The sequence below is a fragment of the Zalophus californianus genome, chromosome 7 (assembly GCF_009762305.2).
Source record: "Zalophus californianus isolate mZalCal1 chromosome 7, mZalCal1.pri.v2, whole genome shotgun sequence".
Classification (NCBI taxonomy): domain Eukaryota; kingdom Metazoa; phylum Chordata; class Mammalia; order Carnivora; family Otariidae; genus Zalophus; species Zalophus californianus.
The window spans coordinates 63,161,682-63,179,875 of record NC_045601.1 but is presented as its reverse complement, the minus strand read 5'-3'; the positions used below and the strand labels follow the sequence as shown (position 1 = coordinate 63,179,875).

General features: G+C 39.9%; 1 protein-coding gene across 1 annotated transcript in view; it reads right to left on the bottom strand.

Moving 5' to 3' along the window:
* Positions 1-18,194, bottom strand: part of GPR63 (G protein-coupled receptor 63) — a 92,561-nt gene that overhangs the window by 57,677 nt on the left and 16,690 nt on the right. The window lies entirely within an intron of this gene.

Below are 18,194 nucleotides of genomic sequence, written 5' to 3'. Positions count from 1 at the left end.
ACACTCACACACGCACATGTGCACACACACACCTAATAAGCATTGCAGGGATAAGATCCAGCAAGCCAAGACCAGTGAGAGTAGATAGAGAGCAGCCATTCAGCCTGCTGTTAGTCTATATCTTAGTCTGGCGTGTCTCTAACACTTGTATCTGGACCACTGTGGCACATGATTCAGTTTTAGGAGAATGTAACTATGATGTCTATTTAATTTATCATAAATTGGAAAATATAACTAGCACATCAGTCTCATGGACATTACTTCTGTCGATGAAGCTGTTTTTTTAAAAAATGAGTCAATTAAAAATATTAAGTGAATAAAAGTACAAATATTTTGAGAGTATGACAAAATTCATGAAAGTGTTTCATATATGACTAAGAGTTTTGAAATTCTGTCTTCATCTATAGAAGGAGAAAGAGGCCTTATAGCTCACACACTGCAAGCCCAGTTGAGCAGGAGCTTAGCTAGAAATGCAAGATAGTGCAGTAGATAAATAAATCCTTCGATAATTACAAGTTCTATTTCTAGTGTCACCATGATGGAGGAACCTTGGGCGGTTGGTTAGTTAACCTCTTCAACCCTCAGTTTCTTTATCTGTATATTGGGAATAAGAATGAAGTATTATGAGGATTAAGTAAAATATTCATCCAAAACACCTAACATAGTCTCTGATACAAAGTTAATGTCAGTGCATGTTGGAACCATCACTAATGATACCAAGTTTGTATTTTTCTGGATGTTCTTTTATCTCATTTCCCTTTAGAACATTTGGAATAATAGGCAGCGGGATTTCAAATCAAATCAAAATTGATTTGAAATTTTTCCATTAAGAAATATAACTAACAATGTTCAATATCATTGTCACTAACTATGAGGTTATTTTCAGTATGAATTTTTTTTAAAGATTTTATTTATTTAATTGACAGAGAGACAGGGAGAGAGGAAACACAAGCAGGGGGAGTGGGAGAGGGAGAAGCAGGCTTCCCGCTGAGCAGGGAGCCCGATGCGGGGCTCGATCCCAGGACCCTGGGATCATGACCTGAGCCAAAGGCAGATGCTTAATGACTGAGCCACCCAGGCGCCCCTTCAGTTTGAATTTTTTGACAAGTGAAGTGATTCTTATCCTACCGATAGTAAGTTTTATCACCTATTATCTCTTCTGTAATCATTCATTTTTCATATAATTGAAAAACCAATTATTTTTTAAAAATATATATTTTAAAAAAGCAATTATAATTGGCCCTTACAAAAGGTATCATTTCAATAACCTTTAAAGAATATTTAGAAGTTACAAAATCTGAATATTCTATTTTTTTTAAAAAAGATAAAGGATAAACAGATATTTGAGTTGAAAGGAATTTTGTTCGTCTTGGAAATCATAAAATCATCCATTTTAGAATAAAAATCACCAGGAGAAAACAATTATTCTCAAAATTACCATGTGAAATCATTGTAATTCTTTATCATACATAATTATTTCATGTAATATTTATCTTCTAAAGATTTTCTGCTAGTATTAGATACACAACTTATATAGGTAATGGGCAAAGTAATTTTTAAAAAAGAGTATACCAACAGAAATGAAAGTGGGTTAAGTGTCTGCCTTCAGCTCAAGTCATGATCCCAGGGTCCTGGGATTGAACCCCACTTCAGGCTCCCTGCTCATGGGGGATTCTGCTTCTCCCTCTGCCCCTCCCCCACTCGTGCTCACTCGCTCTCAAATAAATTAATAAAATCTTTTTCTAAATAAATAAATAATGCACCACTCAGCTGTTCTGAGGAATTCCACCTCACTGCCAACCTGCTGCTCTAAAGACCCAGCCCTGCATTCACTGAGGCCACACTCCCCTTGGCCTGCACTCAGTCAATGAAAGAGAATGGCTGGAGCACTAGTGTGGCCCATTCCTGCAGATGTGGGATTCCTCCAACAGGCAACTTAGGCTCCAGGACTCCTCATCAGACTGACCAAAACTTTCTGACAACTGTGCTGCTATCATCTGAAATTCTTTGTCCCCAGTTGTCCTTCCTCCTTCCGCTCCTGGTATTCCGGTGAGACCTGCATCATGGTCTGACGGCTCTTTCTACTTCCTACATCTCCCTCTTTAGCTTTCACTGACACTTCCACCAATAAATCTCCGACACACCTCATCCCATCTTGGCGCCTGCTTCTTAGTGGATGAAGACAAACGCAGGGAACATGAATTTGACAGCTAGGAACACTTTTAAGAGCGTAGCTGAGGTGTTAGTAGAAACTCTAGGGAAGGTGCAGCATAGCCAGCCTAAGGGAGCCACAAGGAATTAGTGTGTGCTTATTTTGCGCAATACAGGAGGACTTCTTTGAAAGACCCATCATGTGTGCACATTTCAGTGGAACAGTGAGAAGCCATCTGCAACTTAGGAAAGGTGTGACGTGCTTGCCGTGAGGCAGAGACCGGCATCAAGGACTGCCTGAAAAAGGGGACTACATGTACCAGCTAGCTGGAGAAAGAAGAGAGCAAGACACAGAAAAAGTAAAAACTAATTGAGGAGTCCTGTTTTGGTAAGTCAAAGAGATAACAGCAGCGCCCACTAGATGAAGAGAAAGAAAAGAGCTTTATCTGATTCACTTGAGAAAAGGGTGGGGGGAAGGGAAGCAATGATTCACTGAACCATTACCACCAGATTCCCCCCAAGTAGGAATGTGTCATTGTTTGGGAGAAGAAATCGATGAGGTCACTTCACAGAAGCAAGGCCATTAAGGCTTAGATGACAAACATGTACCAAAACATTCCAGAAGGGAGAAGCTGGGTTGCATGGACAGGGGATGGGATGTTACTGCTCCTGAGAGTAACAAGGAGAGAGACGAGGGAAGAGCCAAAGAGAATTTCTTCTCTCCAGAAATTCGCTAATGTCTGACTAAGCTACACATGCTTTTAGGAAGTTGTTTTTATTTGTTTTTTGTTTGCTTTAAGAAAAGTCAAAGCTGAGATCCCCATCTGGGTCCACATGGCAGAAGCCTGGGAAGTAGACGTGAGCCAACTGCCGTAAGTCCTTCAGGAATTCTCAGAATTCTTGAGAAGGCTTAGGATTCCCATAGCCATGAACTTAAGAGTCGATGGTATTGAGCTCATTTGATCTGGCTCATAAGAGACAAGAAGGCCGTATTTGATGTCTGGTACATAGCATTGACCATCATACAATAGAACTATAGGATTCTTGAATTCCTCTCAAAGAACACCTTCACTTTTTATAGTTAAGGAACTGCGGCATTGAAAGAGTCTTAGTTCCTTTAGAAGCAGATCCTGACAGGATTTGAGTGCAAAAAGTTAATGTGGGAGGTGGGAAAAGGCGACTGGAAGGGAAGAAAATCATTAAAGGGTATATTTTTCAAGCAAGTTTCCACTGTGTGCAAGTAGAATTAATACTGCTGAGGATCTCTGGAGCCAGCACTGCAGAGTTATCCTGCCCAAGGATGAGGGCCCTGGATATTGAGCTCCCATCAATCACTACCTGAGTGGGGAGTAGTATGTTCTCTGGAACATCTGGCCTATCCTCTGCTGGGGCAGAACTGGCTCCAGAGGTGAGAGAAGGCTCTCGGGCATTGAGGCAGGTTCTGACAATCAGAAGCGTAGGTAAGCATGCACGGCAATACCGCATGCCGGGGGACTGGCGGGGCAATGACCGCATCTGCTACGTGAAGGTAAAGAGACTTGCCGGGAAGCTCACAGAGGAGTCACAGAGACAGGCGGAGAGACACCAGCCTTGGGGCTGGAGGTGGAGGGTGCTGGGATCTGACTGAGAGTTAGGCAGACGTGGGTTTGAATCGCAGCCCTGTTCCCTAGATTCTGTGCAATCTAGAAACCTACTTAGCCATTCTGAGTTTCGACTGTCTTGTCTGAAAACTGGGGATAACTACCTTGTAGGGTTGGTGAAAACTGAATAAAGAAATATTTGTGAAGGAAATAGCAAATTGCCTAGAACAGAGCAGACACACAAATGTGACTAATACTAATAGTAACCATTATTTTATTAAATAGGATGAATCTGATAGGGGCACAAACAAGAAAAAAGGGAAAAGCTTTCTTCTTTCCCTTCTACCACTGCCTTCAGCCATGCTGTGGGGAACTCCCCCTCCTCAGCCCTGGACCTTTGCTCTCCAGACAATTTCAGTTATTAACTTTTTTCACTGATTCTAGGATAGTGTGGTGTGAAATCAAGATATATCTTATAATCTACTGAGTCTTAAGACTAGATGTAGTACTGAAGACTGGATTTCTTTTGGTAATGAAGACTCATTTTTCATATATTTAAATCTAGTCCAAAGATAATATAATGTTGATAGATATTGAAGCTAGGGGAGGTACATAGGATTTATTGTATTATTCTCTCTACTTCTGTGTATGTTTAAAAATTTCCATAACACAAAAATTTATTAAAGTTTATTCTAGTCCCATTAAAACTTTGACTTCATACCCAACAATTCTTAAAAATTAAACATCAGAAAAGTTAGACATAGATTTTCATTTTTTTAAAGGACAATGAAACTGAAAGGAACTGTACTATTTTCTTCCTTCTTTGTTAGTTTGTTTTTTTGCTTTTTGTTTAGAGAAGGAGAGAGAGAAGGGGGGAGGGGCAGAGGGAGAGAGAGAATCTTAAGTAGGCTCCACATCCAGCAGGGAGCCCAAATCAGGGCTCGATCTCACAACCTGAGATCCTGACCTGAGCCAAAATCAAGAGATGGATGCTTAACTGACAGAGCCACTCAGGTGCCCCTGATTTTTGTTAGTTTCGATAACAACCTAGCCTTACATACAGGAATGTAAGCATGAATGAGCACAATTTAATCAAATTACATTTGATGACAATTCAGTAAACAAGCATTTAACACAGGATGGGGACAAAGAAAGAAGAGGTACCTTTTTCTTCAGTTCACAGAGCCCTGCTTAAGGATATATTTCTGTAATGACTTACCATTAAGAGAGACAGTGTGGGGGGAGATGAACTTAAAATCAAAATTATTGTCTCATATGCTTTGAAAAGTAACTTTAGAGCCAGATCTACTTCCTTCTCTCAAAACCATCCTTTTCATTATCAGCAGGAAGAATTTGGGCGAATCAAGTTTTAGAATTAAATAGTAATTTTTCTTTTTAATATGAAGTCATAAACAGATTATTAACATTGAAGGCTTAGATTCCCTGAAAATCGAGGAGGAAGCTTAAAATATATTTCAGTGGAACGTTAGTCCTTTATGGGGTTTGGGAAATACTATAGTCTCTGTTCCTCTTGGGGAATCACAATGTCGTCTGCATGTTAAATGCTTAAGTCCTGCCAAAAGCAATCTGTTTAACATTTATAACCCATGCAACGGCCCGAATATTTGTGTCCCCCCAAAATTCATATGTTGAAATCCTAACATGCAATGTGATGGTATCTGCTGGTAGAGCCTTTGGGAAGAGATTAGGTCATGAGGGTGGAGCCCCCATGACTGGGATTAGTGCCACAACCCCAGAAGACCATCTCACTCTTTCTGCCTTGTAAGGACACAGCCAGAAGACAGCCAGCCAACTATGAACAGGAAGCTGGCCCTAGCCAGCACTAAATCTGCTGGCTCCTTGATCTTGGATTTCCAGCCTTCAGAACTGAGAAATAAATGCTTGCTGTGTAAGGCACCCAGTCTGTTAGAATAATCTGAACAGACCAAAACAAGCCAGCATTTTCCAAACATTCCTGACCACAGATCTCTTCTGCATCAAGCACCTGTTTCTGGAATACACATTCTGAGAAATGTTCTAGCCTGTGAACCTTACAGTAAAGATAAGTGTGTTCTTTTTTGTATCTGGTTAAATACATTCTCAGTTAATATTTGTTGAAGGGATCAACCCTCATTAGGCCACAATTACCTGATGCACAATCTTATTGTGCCTTAAAGGAAGATGCCAAACCAATCCTTTCCTTTAGGTCCTGTTTCTTTTTTTTTCTTTTTAAGATTTTATTTATTTATTTGACAGAGAGAGAGAGCACAAGGGAGAGGGAGAAGCAGGCCCCCCCGCTGAGCAGAGAGCCTGATGCAGGACTCGATCCCAGGACCCTGGGATCATGACCTGAGCCGAAGGCAGACGCTTAACGACTGAGTCACCCAGGTGGCCCTTAGGTCCTGTTTCCATACACCGTGGTGGATAAGCCTTCAGCCTCCTTTGGTGAATCTACCAGGCAGTTTCCCTCCTCTGTCCTTTTCTGGGTGAGTAAGTTAGGAGGTCCACCAGCCTGGATATATTCAAGTGCTTAGCAGATACTTCTCTGGCTTAGCCAATTCTGTTTTTACTAGTCTTGACCTGAAGTACCAGATACACTCCTGGTTATTAAAAAGTAAGTCTAAAAAGCAACAGAGCCATTTCCTTTCTTTAATAATAATAATAAAAAAAGTCTATCATCGTTTCCCCGATTGGCTTAGTCCCTGTATATACCACTCTATGAGCAAGACAGCCCCAGAGGGGAAAAGGAGGAAGTGGTAGAATTGGGGGAAACTTCACACTAACAACACTCACTCCTTATTCTTCTCCTTCAAGCCCGGGTAATAGAAAGTTAACTTATGTGTACCCGATATCCACAGTTTACATAATACATAATAAACTAGAAGTGCTTTCAAGAGATCTATGGAGTATATGTACTGCATTCATTTCTAAGGATGTTAGGACAACATTTATTCCTGAATGGTTAAGAAATTTACAAAACAACAGATACCAATATAATTCCTGAAGAATGACCCGTTGTCAAGACAGCAATTAAGTCCATGAGTATTCTTAAAGCATTTACTGTTAGCCCATGCTCCTAACTGACATCTGGTTATATTTACCGAGACTATGTTGTTGCCAACCATCTAGGGAATTCACATTCCCACAGGAAACTGCACTCTTCAGCTGGTTTCATGTGTACATAGTTTATAAGAAAAGCTTCAATTAGTATTGACTTCAGCAGCAAATATCACAGCTATTAGCAATGTGTCACTTGTGTGACTTTTTTGTTTGTTTCAACCCCAAAACTAAGAATATGGAATTATGTATGTGCTTGTATTATGTGGTATGTTTTATATATAAAACTAAAAAAAATCAAGACTTTTTGTATTGACTGTTCCCCAACCAGTCTTTTAAAACTTCTAACAGAAGAGCCTTGTCTTCTACCAGAATTATTTCTAAATAAAAATGGGAATTTAAGTTTTTCTCCATCAGTATACTCCTCATAGAAATGTTCCTAGGTTCATGAAGTGGGACAGGGCATAATGAGGATGTTGATCAATCGCTTCTGGTACTGGGGAGTTGAAAGCAAACTGGATGCTCATCATTTGGAGAAAGAATGTTAAATGTGGTAGATACACACCATGAATTACCATGCAGCGGTGAGAAATACATGACAATGTACTGTCAAGTGAAAAATGTAAGAAACCGTACAAGACAATATTCCTTATGTAAATTAAAAACACATACACCCAAACAACACTACATACTTCTCAAAGTCCTGTATCTATTCAAAGACATTTTGAAAACATTAAAAGTGACTGTCAGACAGCCGGGGCTTTGGATCAGCTGGGGGTCCTTAAGCATCTTTCTCTATTTCTATGTAGTTTCTCTACATAGTCTTTCCAGTATGGTGACCTCAGAATAGCTGGACTTCTTACATGGTGTGCTTTCGGAGCTATGTAGTACTAGTTCTCAAATTTTGGCATACAACAGAATTTCAGGAGGGTTTTTTTTAAAACACAGATGTCTGGGATACACCCCAGAGTTTCTGATTCAGTAGGCTGGGTTGGGGCCCAGGGAATGCTGACATCGCTGGTACTAGAACCACACTTTGAGAACCAACATATTGAGGAAAGCATCTGAAAGCTCAGGGAGATGGAACTGTTCAAAGGCTTCAAGCATACGCAATATTCTCAGCCATCTCCTAGCCATACCCCTCAAGAGGCCTTAAGATCCTTTTGTCACCAAGGCATTAAGAAATATATTGAGGAGGGGGCATCGCCATCCTTCCATAGCTCTCGGGTAGCCGTCCTGAGTAAACCATTGATGGTGGCACAAGATGCTGCAATGGGATTAGGTTCCCTGACCTCAGTGACCAAAAGTGGAATTCCAGAGTGGTAGACACTGGTGATACCATCACAAGTATTTGAACCAACACATTAAATTCAGAATTCCGTGTGAGCTCACCATAGCAAAAACTTTAGCCCAGTCAAGTCTTCTAGTTCATCCTCCTTGAGGGAACACCATTAGAACTCACTCCCATGCATGCTCCTCACACTCCTAACAACAGCATGTGGTGAGGTACTGTACCTGTTGGGACAGAAACTATGTCCTGTTATTTTTTCTTTACCTGGACCATGTTGTAATATAATTCTTTTTTTTTTAAAGATTATTTATTTATTTATTCATGAGAGACAGAGAGACAGAGAGAGAGGCAGAGGGAGAAGTAGGCTCCCAAGGAGTAGGGAGCCCGATGTGGGACTTGATCCCAGGACCCTGGGATCATGACCTGAGATGAAGGCAGACGCTTAACCATCTGAGCCACCCAGGCACCTGTAATATAATTCTTATATGTAAAGGACAGAGACAATAAAAAATAGTGAGGGGATGGGTCCTGAGAAGAATCAGTGCCAGTTTGTGAAACAGCTCCCTAGGATGCACTCATTGAAAGACTTTAATGCAGACTTAAGCTGATTTCCTGAAGAGCAGGAAAGGACTCCTCTGTCAAAAGAGAGTCTCAAAGATTGGAGGGTTGAAATCTCTCAGCTTCACATGTGTCTGCCCAAATATCTTCATCCACATCCTTCCCACCAGCACCCTTACTTTTGTATGAGAGATCAAGTAGAATGGAGCAATTCACTGATGTTACAACTCTGCAGGACTTCCCATCAGGCCTTGGGGCTCAGGCTTCACAGGATTCCCACCTATTAGGATCAGTCAGTGGGACTGTAATCAAAGATCATCATATGAGAAAGCAAGCTAGAATGCAAAACCAACAAACAAAGAGATTTTGAGCCCAAAGATTACAGACATTAGAATTTTATTAAGTCTACAATATGAAGCAGTTACACAAGGAAGGTCTAAAAAATGAAGAATGACTCACAAATATGACTGACCAGTGACTGTTGGAATATACAGAATAAGCAAAAATATGTTTTAAATAACTTATAGAAACTGAAAATATATCTGTTGAAACAATCTCAATTAACTATTAAAGAGCAGATTTTAAACAACTGAAAAGAATCTGAGAGCTAGACAGTGGCTAAGACAGATGCAAAGAAATGGTTCAGAACTTATAATAGAAAAACCAGAGAGAAAGCATGAACAGGACTATAATGGTTAATTTTTTGTGGCAACTTGGCTGGGCTATGGTACCCAGATATTTGGTCAGACATTATTTTAGATGTTTCTGTGAAAGTAGTTTTTAGGTGAGATTAACATTTATATCAGTAGACTTTTAATAAAGCAGGTTATCATCCATAATGTGGGTCGGTTTCATCCAAACAGTTGAAGGTCTTGATAGAAAAAAGACTGACCTCCCTGGTGAAGAGGGGATTCAGCCAGCAGACTGCCTCTGGACTCCCAACTGCAACTCTTCCCTGGGTCTCCAGCCTATTAACCCACCCTACAGATTTTGGACTTGCCAAGCTTTCACTCTCTCTCTCTCTCTCGCTCTCTCTCTCTCTCTCTCGTCTCTCCATGAGATGTGTGCGTGCACGCATGTACATGCACCTCTTATGGGTTCTGTTTCTCTAGAGAACTTTGACTAATACAAGGACATTAAAGAATTGGGAGAGTGAACTGAGAGAGTTTAATAGAAATAAAATGAGAGTCTTAGAAGAAGAGAATAGACCTAATAGAGAAGAAGAAATGTTTAGCAAGTGAATAACTAAAACATTTCCAAAATTGATTAAAAACATGAATCTACAGATTCAAGAACTGCACACAAGCAGTACAAACAAAAAGAAACTCACACTTAGGCACCTGGTAGTACAATTACAGAACACCAAAAACAAAGAGAAGATCCTAAAAATAAATAAATAAAATAAAAAAGAACACAAAGGAACGCAATTAGAATGACCCACACTTCTCAATAGCAACAATGGATTCTGAGGACAGTGGAATAATATCATCAAAGTGGTGAGAGAAAATAACCGACCTTGAAATTGGTACCTAGCAAAACTATTTCTTTCAGAATGCAAGTAGGGGTACCTGGGTGGCTCAGTCAGTTCAGTGTCCCATTCTCGATTTCGGCTCAGGTCATGATCTCAGGGTTGTGGGATCCAGCCCAGCCCTGGGCTCCACGCTCAGGGTGTGTCTGCTTGTCCCTCTTCCTCCCCCTTCCCCCTACCCTCCCTCAAGTAAATAAATAAATAAGAATGGAAGTAAAATAAACACATTTGTGAATAAACAAAATCTGAGAATTTCCCACCAAGAAATCATCACTAAAGGAGCTACTGGAGGATGTAATTTAGGAAGAAGGAAAATGGTCCTAGCAGAGGGGTCTAAGATTCTGGAAAGAATGGTAAATTAAAAACATAAATAAAAATCCAAACAAAAATTTTCTCTATAAAATAATAATGATGACGGGGCGCCTGGGTGGCTCAGATGGTTAAGCATCTGCCTTTCGCTCAGATCATGATCCCAGGGTCCTGGGATTGAGCCCCACGTCTGGCTCCTGGCTTGGTGGCAAGTCTGCTTCTCCCTCTCCCTCTGCCTCTCCCCCTACTCATGCTCTCTCTCTCTGTCTCAAATGAATAAATAAAATCTTTAAAATAATAATAATAATAGCAATAATGATAGTTTCTAATTTTAAATGCTTTTTTTTTAAAAAAAAGAACAGAACTAAAATGCTGGACTATAATAGTACACCAGACAGTAGGGTAATGGGAGTTGGTGTTCTAAGGTCTTTGTGTGTCCAGTTAAGGAGGCACATTGTTTTTATCTTGAGAAATATAAATGGTAATTTTTCAGAGACAAACACTAAATGAATAAAAACAGTGTATAAATATAAACAGTGTATGTGGAGGGGGAAAATGGAATAAGGAAAAAGCAAAAAAAATGAATCCTAACAACTAAAATCAATCTCTGTAAAACAAACAAACATAAAACTAGAAGCACAGAAAAAGTGGAACAAAAAGAGATGTCCAAAAGTAAGATGTAAAGATAAATCCAAATATATCAATAATCATAACTAAAAGTGTAAATGGTTTAAACTCAATAGCTGAAAGACCTCTTTCTGTGCTCTTTATATCACTATAGACTTATGGATTTTATTTATTGAATACCTTATAATTAGTTATACCATCATTCTTTCTGGTGCTCAAATTGTCCCAAATTTGGCCCATGGGAATTTCTTCTGGCTGACTTCTGTAGCTTTTTGACATTATCCAATCAGCCTTTGAGTGTTTGCCTGCTTTCTGTCATAAGAAAAGGGGGAAAGTGAAAAGAAAGTACCTCTTCACAGGAGAATGCAGGTTAATAAATGCAGTTGGATAGAACTGAAATAATCATCATTTTTTAATTCCCAATGTATTATCTGATCAGGGCAAAAATTACGAGAACCATTACATGAAAGGTTGTCGAGGAAGAATACATTCTCAGAGTGAAAAATTTCATCCCACAAATCATTTAATAGCAAATGGGAACATGTGGGTTTATCGTGGAGATTTCTAGAAGATAGCAAGAACTAACCTGTCATTAGTTGCCTCCTGATGTGGGTCAGATTAGCAATATATAGTATCACCTATGATGCCAACAATGTTTAATCTGAATCTGATCAAGTGATAAGACACAACTTCTGCCCTTCCTCCTGCCAACCCCCCCACCCCCACCCCACCCCCATCTGCAATGGTTGGTTACTTCCACAGACCAGCTCTCACCTACCTTGCCCTCCAGCAAGGGTAAACCACTTCTAGACACCAAACCTAGGATGCCCACACCTTCTGCACTGGCAGGTACTTCTAAGAGACTAGCCACACCTTCTCATAGGTTCCTTCACCACCGGAAGGCTCTCGAAGAGGCCCTGCCCTCCTTGAAGAGGTCTGAATCTCAGCCTTAGCAGTTGAGAGGTTGGGGAGCTAAGCACTTCTAGATCTCTTACCTTCATCTCTCACTTCTAGGAGATAACTACCTTCTACTACTTTATACTTCTTTATGTTAAATTTTCCCTATTCAAATAATTGGTGTGATTTCTTTTCCTGACAGTACCCTGACTTATTATACCCCGTACAAACCTAAGAGCAGTATTCATAATACATGAATGACTCCTACAAATCAATATGGAAAAGACAATAAAACAGAAAAATTAACAAAAGATGTACATAGGCTTTTCATAGAAGAATAAAATTAATGGCCAATAAAACATAAAAAATGTTCAAACTCATTAGCATGCCACTTCACAGTGATGTGGAGAGCTGTCAGATCACTGGAAACATCTATCACTGGTGAGCAGGCAGACCAATTTGGCAATATGTCTAAAAGCTGAACATTGTTATGGCAGGTGACCCAGTATTCTCACTCCTGACTAGGCACCTAAGAGAAGCTCTGGGCATATGCCCACCAGGAGACACAAGAATGCTCCTCAGGAGGTAGGGAGGAAAAGGAAAAAACAAATGTCCACTGAGACAGCAGCAGCATGGATGCATAAATTGCGGTACATTCACGTAATGGAATATCACAAAGATGTTAAATGAACTCAGAAAAATGCAACACAATTGATAACTCTTGGAAATATAATACCGAGTAAAGACAGCAAGTTCAAGACGTCTTGACCACTTACAATATACTGCTATGGGTGTTTTCGAGCTCAAAAACAAGCAAAACTGAACAATGGATTATTAAGCATCCGAGACACATGCGCTAAAACTGCATGAAGCACATAATCTACATGTAATTCCATATCAAATAACGTACTTTAGAAAATAATAAAGACAAAAGATGTATAACAACACTCTACCCAAGTCTGGGATAAACAGAGTAAGTCACATCCACAGTACTCTGCCCAGAAAGGTAAAGAGAGTCAGTGGTAATAAAAGACGGGAGATGGTGTGAGTTGTGGAACTAGAATGAACTCAATTCTCTTCTACCAAATCCACAAGCAAAAATCTGACACTGATAAGCAATAAGCACATCAGGATTTTATTTTGAGTTAAAGACCAAAAGGAATACAAGAGGAACAGGAGAGAAAAGAGTTAACATAGTTGCATGTGTAGGGTAGGATAGAAGAAACAAGACCAGAGGTTGTTACTTTTTTCCTGGTCCTTCCATGGGTTTTGTTTCTCTTTTTAAAAATAACCTCGTTTATACATATGCCTTACTAAAAAAATTTTTTTAATTATGTGAAACGCTACAGATTGTGAGACCATCAAAGAAATGCTTGAGATGAAGAGTACAAACCCTGTGCGGATGGGGAGTCGGGGTCCTGGAGAGCAGGAGCAAGGGCACTGGGAGGCTTGGAATCTAGTCCAGACTCTGCCTCCAAAGAGCTGGGTTACTCTGGTAAATAATTAAATTTTCTGGGGCGCCTGGGTGGCTCAGTCGTTAAGCGTCTGCCTTCAGCTCAGGTCATGATCCCAGGGTCCTGGGATGGAGCCCTGCATCAGGCTCTCTGCTCCGAGGGAAGCCTGCTTCTCCCTCTCCCACTCCCCCTGCTTGTGTTCCTGCTCTCGCTATCTCTCTCTCTGTCAAATAAATAAATAAAATATTTAAATAATAATAATAATAATAATTAAACTTTCTGCTCAGACCACCTCATCAGTACAATGCTGAGAGTTTGACTAGGGCATCATCACAGTACATTCCAGTTCTAAAATTCAATTTGTCTATTACTCCAGTGTAGTCTTAAACTTCTGGTCATAATGTTATTATAAAAGATAAGAACATTATTAGTGAGCATTCACACGGGCCCCTTATCCCTTCACCAACATGTCAGTGAGCATTGCCATGCCTGCTGGCCCTGGGAACATTTGCTGGGACAAAGTCCCTTTACACTGGAATCTCCCAAAAGTAACGGGGACAAGCTCCCCTTGTGTTCTCTGCCATATCGCAGACAAAAAAGTTTGTTCTTGGGAAAGGAAGGAGGGAGGGCTTGGAGAGGCAGAGCGCTGCAGGTAACTCTACTTCACTTCAGTCTCTGCGACTCAACAGGAGAACTCTCCTACCTTGGGGGCAGAACAATTTAGTTGCCTGCTCCAGCCCTCTTCAGCTTCACACCTGGATCGTATACTTTGAAATTCAAGGCTTAAAAAAAAAATAGCACATCCTATGTGAAGGTTTTCCTTCTTTCTTAAGGTTTTCTTCTTTCTTAAGGTTCTGGAGGATCTGCTTATTCTGAAATCATTACCCCCTAAGCAATGGTGTCGGTGTTGGGGGATAGGGTCTGTAAGCCCAGAGGAGTGAGCACACCCAGACCCCAGATGAGCCAAAGAGACTGAGGCACAAGTAATCCCGCTATTAATTGGCACTTTAACACTACTCTCGGGTTCCAGTTGTGGCCCATCTTTTAGACCTATATTCATATGAATTTTTCTTAAAATAAATAAATAAAAAACAAAAAAGGTAATTCTTGCTTCTAGAAGCAAATTGAGGGTTTGAATTTTAAAATTAAAGTTAGTCTCTTATATCAGTATTCCTGGTGAATAGTCTGCCACTACACCATATACTGTAGTACTTCTTGGTTATGTTTATAGCTCTTTTCTATATCCTCAAGGGCCCTGGGTACCAATAAAACAAAATTATACCGCTCAGAATCACTCTTGGCCATTTTAACTCTGCATTCTTGGATATTTTGTTGTTTTGGTCATTGTTTTCATATTTCTAAACCCATTAGAAGTTGTGATTAAGTGTGCCTGTCCAGCTTCTATTTCGCTTTTTTATAACTGTGTCACCTAGAGTGGTTTTTAGGATCTATTTTTCCCAGTAATATTTAACTCTACGACCTCATGGTTATAGTTTAGAAAAAGCTTATATGAGTGACTAACTTCAACCAAACTGCTCTAGAGTCATAAATCCCTCCAGTCTATGCTTGGGTTCAGAGAGAAAAATTCATGATGAGTTGTTTTTCTTAGCTCATCAGGACCGTAGTTGATTTTGTCAAGTCTCCTGCCCTTGTAATCACAGGATGATAAGGATGTATTATTTTGAAAGTTAAGCTATAATGGTTTTGATTTCACTTCACTTAACACAACAAGTTTATCAGATGCTTGCTTTGTGCAGAGGTTTGTGTGAGTACTGTAAGGCATATCAAAATGATTAAAACAGAATGGTTGCTTTCCAAAGAGGGAGACTTCCTCCTAAAACAGATGGAAACAAGTGCTATAGACTAACAAAACCAAATATGGTGGTGGCATGGAAGGGGAGAAGCTTCATTTCACCTCAGGGATGTTGGTAGGCTTCTAAGAGGAAATAAGATATGACTGGGCCCTTGAAGAATTGATTAGAACTTCAGAGGAGGATATATACATGAGACAAAACCAGATTTCAACAATGAGAGTTAGTAGTCTTAGTATAGAAATACATATATACCATACAACTCATAACAAAAGATTGCTGTCTTCAATATGTATGTTAAGAAAAACACTAAAACCCCCAGTAGAAAAGCAAGTAAAAGACATATTTACAGAAGAAGAAATGTATGTGATTACTAAACATATGAAATATGTTCAAGCTCATTCATAAGCGAAGAGGTACAAATTCAAACAACTGCAATTTTTTCAGCATTTCAAATTACAAAGAGTTTTAGAAGATACTATACAGGACATTCAAGGTATCATAAAATGGGCATTCTTGCATAAACTGATATAACTTTTCTAGAAAACAATTTCATAATATAAATTGAGAGCCAGAGGAAGTTTGTATCTTCTGTCTCCCCAAATAATTCCACATCTATGAATCTGTCATGAGGAAATAATTGAAGTATGTCTAAGGCTTCTGTGCAATGATCTTCACCATAAAATTATCCCTAAAAAGACAGAATGGTTAAGTTATGCTATACATTTCTGATGAATTATCAGTCATTCAAAACGATGTTTGGGAATAATTTTTAAGGACATAAGAAAAGGCTAATGATTTATTATTGAGTGAATAAGATAGGATACAAACAGTATCTACAGTATATTTCCAGCACATATCTTGGAAGATAGGAAAAAGAGAGAGAGAGAGAATGCATAGAAATGCACCAAAATGCTTATAATAGCTATTTCTGGATAAAACTAAGTTTGTTTTCTTCTCTATATTTTATTTTCCACTTTCATCAATTGAGCATGTAATGAGTGCTTTTATCATTAGGAAAAATAACTTTTTAAATGAAATTGGTACCCTTTCATCCCTTCGCCTTCCACATCTGATCCAATAAATTTTATAACGGAACCACATGTCTCTGACAGCGCTGGTTTCCGCCTTGGAATTCACGCTCCCTTTGCTCAGCTTTCAGCGCCTCACAGCACTTGACCAAATCAAATCCAAATCTGCCCTCTGCGGCTTCTACTTCACAGAAATTTTTCTCAAGGCAAGACCCCTAAATTATCATCAGAGAGTTAAGACTTTACTACTCCACACCCTAGGCCTTTTATCTGAGAATTAACACACACAAAAAAGAGAAAATGGGGTTTTGATATGATTTTAGCCACGAATGACCTCAGCCAAAAACTTTTTTCTTTAAATTCCAATCTTCCATTTATGCAAAGCAGATCAGTTGCTTATGTGAATCTGAGTTGCCTATATCCAGTCGACTTAGAAGGAGAGAGACGTGAAGTTTGTGACCCATGCACTGAAGCGTGATCCTATCCAAATAAATCCTCATGATATATAAAGACTAATCCTTTTAAACCAGAATTAAAGGCTGATGGGTAGGAAGTACTTCCTTCCTAAATCTAGGAACCTCCTAAATCTAGGATAATCTTATTCATTTTTAGCATTTCTGCTAGATTCCATAAGACCAAAGAAAAGGTGCAGATGTTGAGTCACAAAAGGAAAAAATATATAACCTTCATGGAGAAGGATACACCTGAATTACCTTCACAGAAAACAAGCCCAGATGCATTGTTAGTGTTTGGGCAAAAGCCAATATTGGGTAAAACTACGTAGCTGTAAGAAACCCAGTCCACGGGGTGTCTGGGTGGCTCAGTCATTAAGCATCTGCATTCTGCTCAGGTCATGGTCCCAGGGTCCTGGGATGAAGCCCCACATCGGGCTCCCTGCTCAGTGGGGAGCCTGCTTCTCCCTCTCCCACTCCCCCTGCTTGTGTTCCCTCTCACGCTTTGTCTCTCTCTGTCAAATAAATAAATGAAATCTTGAGAAAAAAAAGAAAGAAAGAAAAGAAAAAGAAACCCAGTCCATGGCCTCAAGCATGAAGGAAATATCACTTAATTTTCATGAATTCAATCCATGTTCGTCCATAGGGCCTATCTCAGTGGAGATCAATTCTACTTGGGTCATTCATTTGGGACTACTAATCCCATCCCAGAGCTTCATCAGAACCCAGAAGGCATTCATGGTATCTGCGGAAAGAAGACCTCTGGTAGCCCTTTGGTCAATGGTTGCTGCAGGCATCTTCATTAATCAAGCCTGACATCATCTCTTAATCTCTTCACTTGCTTGCCTGCAGTAGGAAGTGAGCATCTTCCAGGAGGCTGGCAATTCTGTTACTGAGGAGCTCACCTCCATTGGCTCCCCTGGCACCCATGCCAGAAGCCAGAGACTCCAGATACTCTGAGCCCCTTCTCCTCCCTATTCCCAGGGAACCTCAGTCCAGGCTGAAGAAGTTCCTTCTTGTCTCAGCTTCTCTGTGCCACTCTGCTTCTTTCCCCAGACCCTGTCCTTCCTCTTGTATTTTTTTCACAATGAGCTGTGAAGGCCCATTATGCCCAGAGATGAAATCTTAAAATCTTAAAACTAGTTTTTCCTTCCTTGATGGCAGAAAGGATTGACTCTCTAAACTCTCCTGGATGCTGAAGGAAATTTTCAATTTTTATTTCTAGGGCATCAAAGAGAAAACAATATATGTATGCAGTGTCTAAATTGAACAAGTCAGGACATTCACATCCTGCCCTCTCCATGTTTATTTCCTCAAGTCACATATTCTTATGTGCCTCACGATCCAACTACAGCAGTTCCGTATTATTTTCAGCCACTCATTCTTTTTCCTTCTTCGTATCAGTTTCAGGGGCCTGCGGTACACATGCCTTCATACCTCTTCTCTGT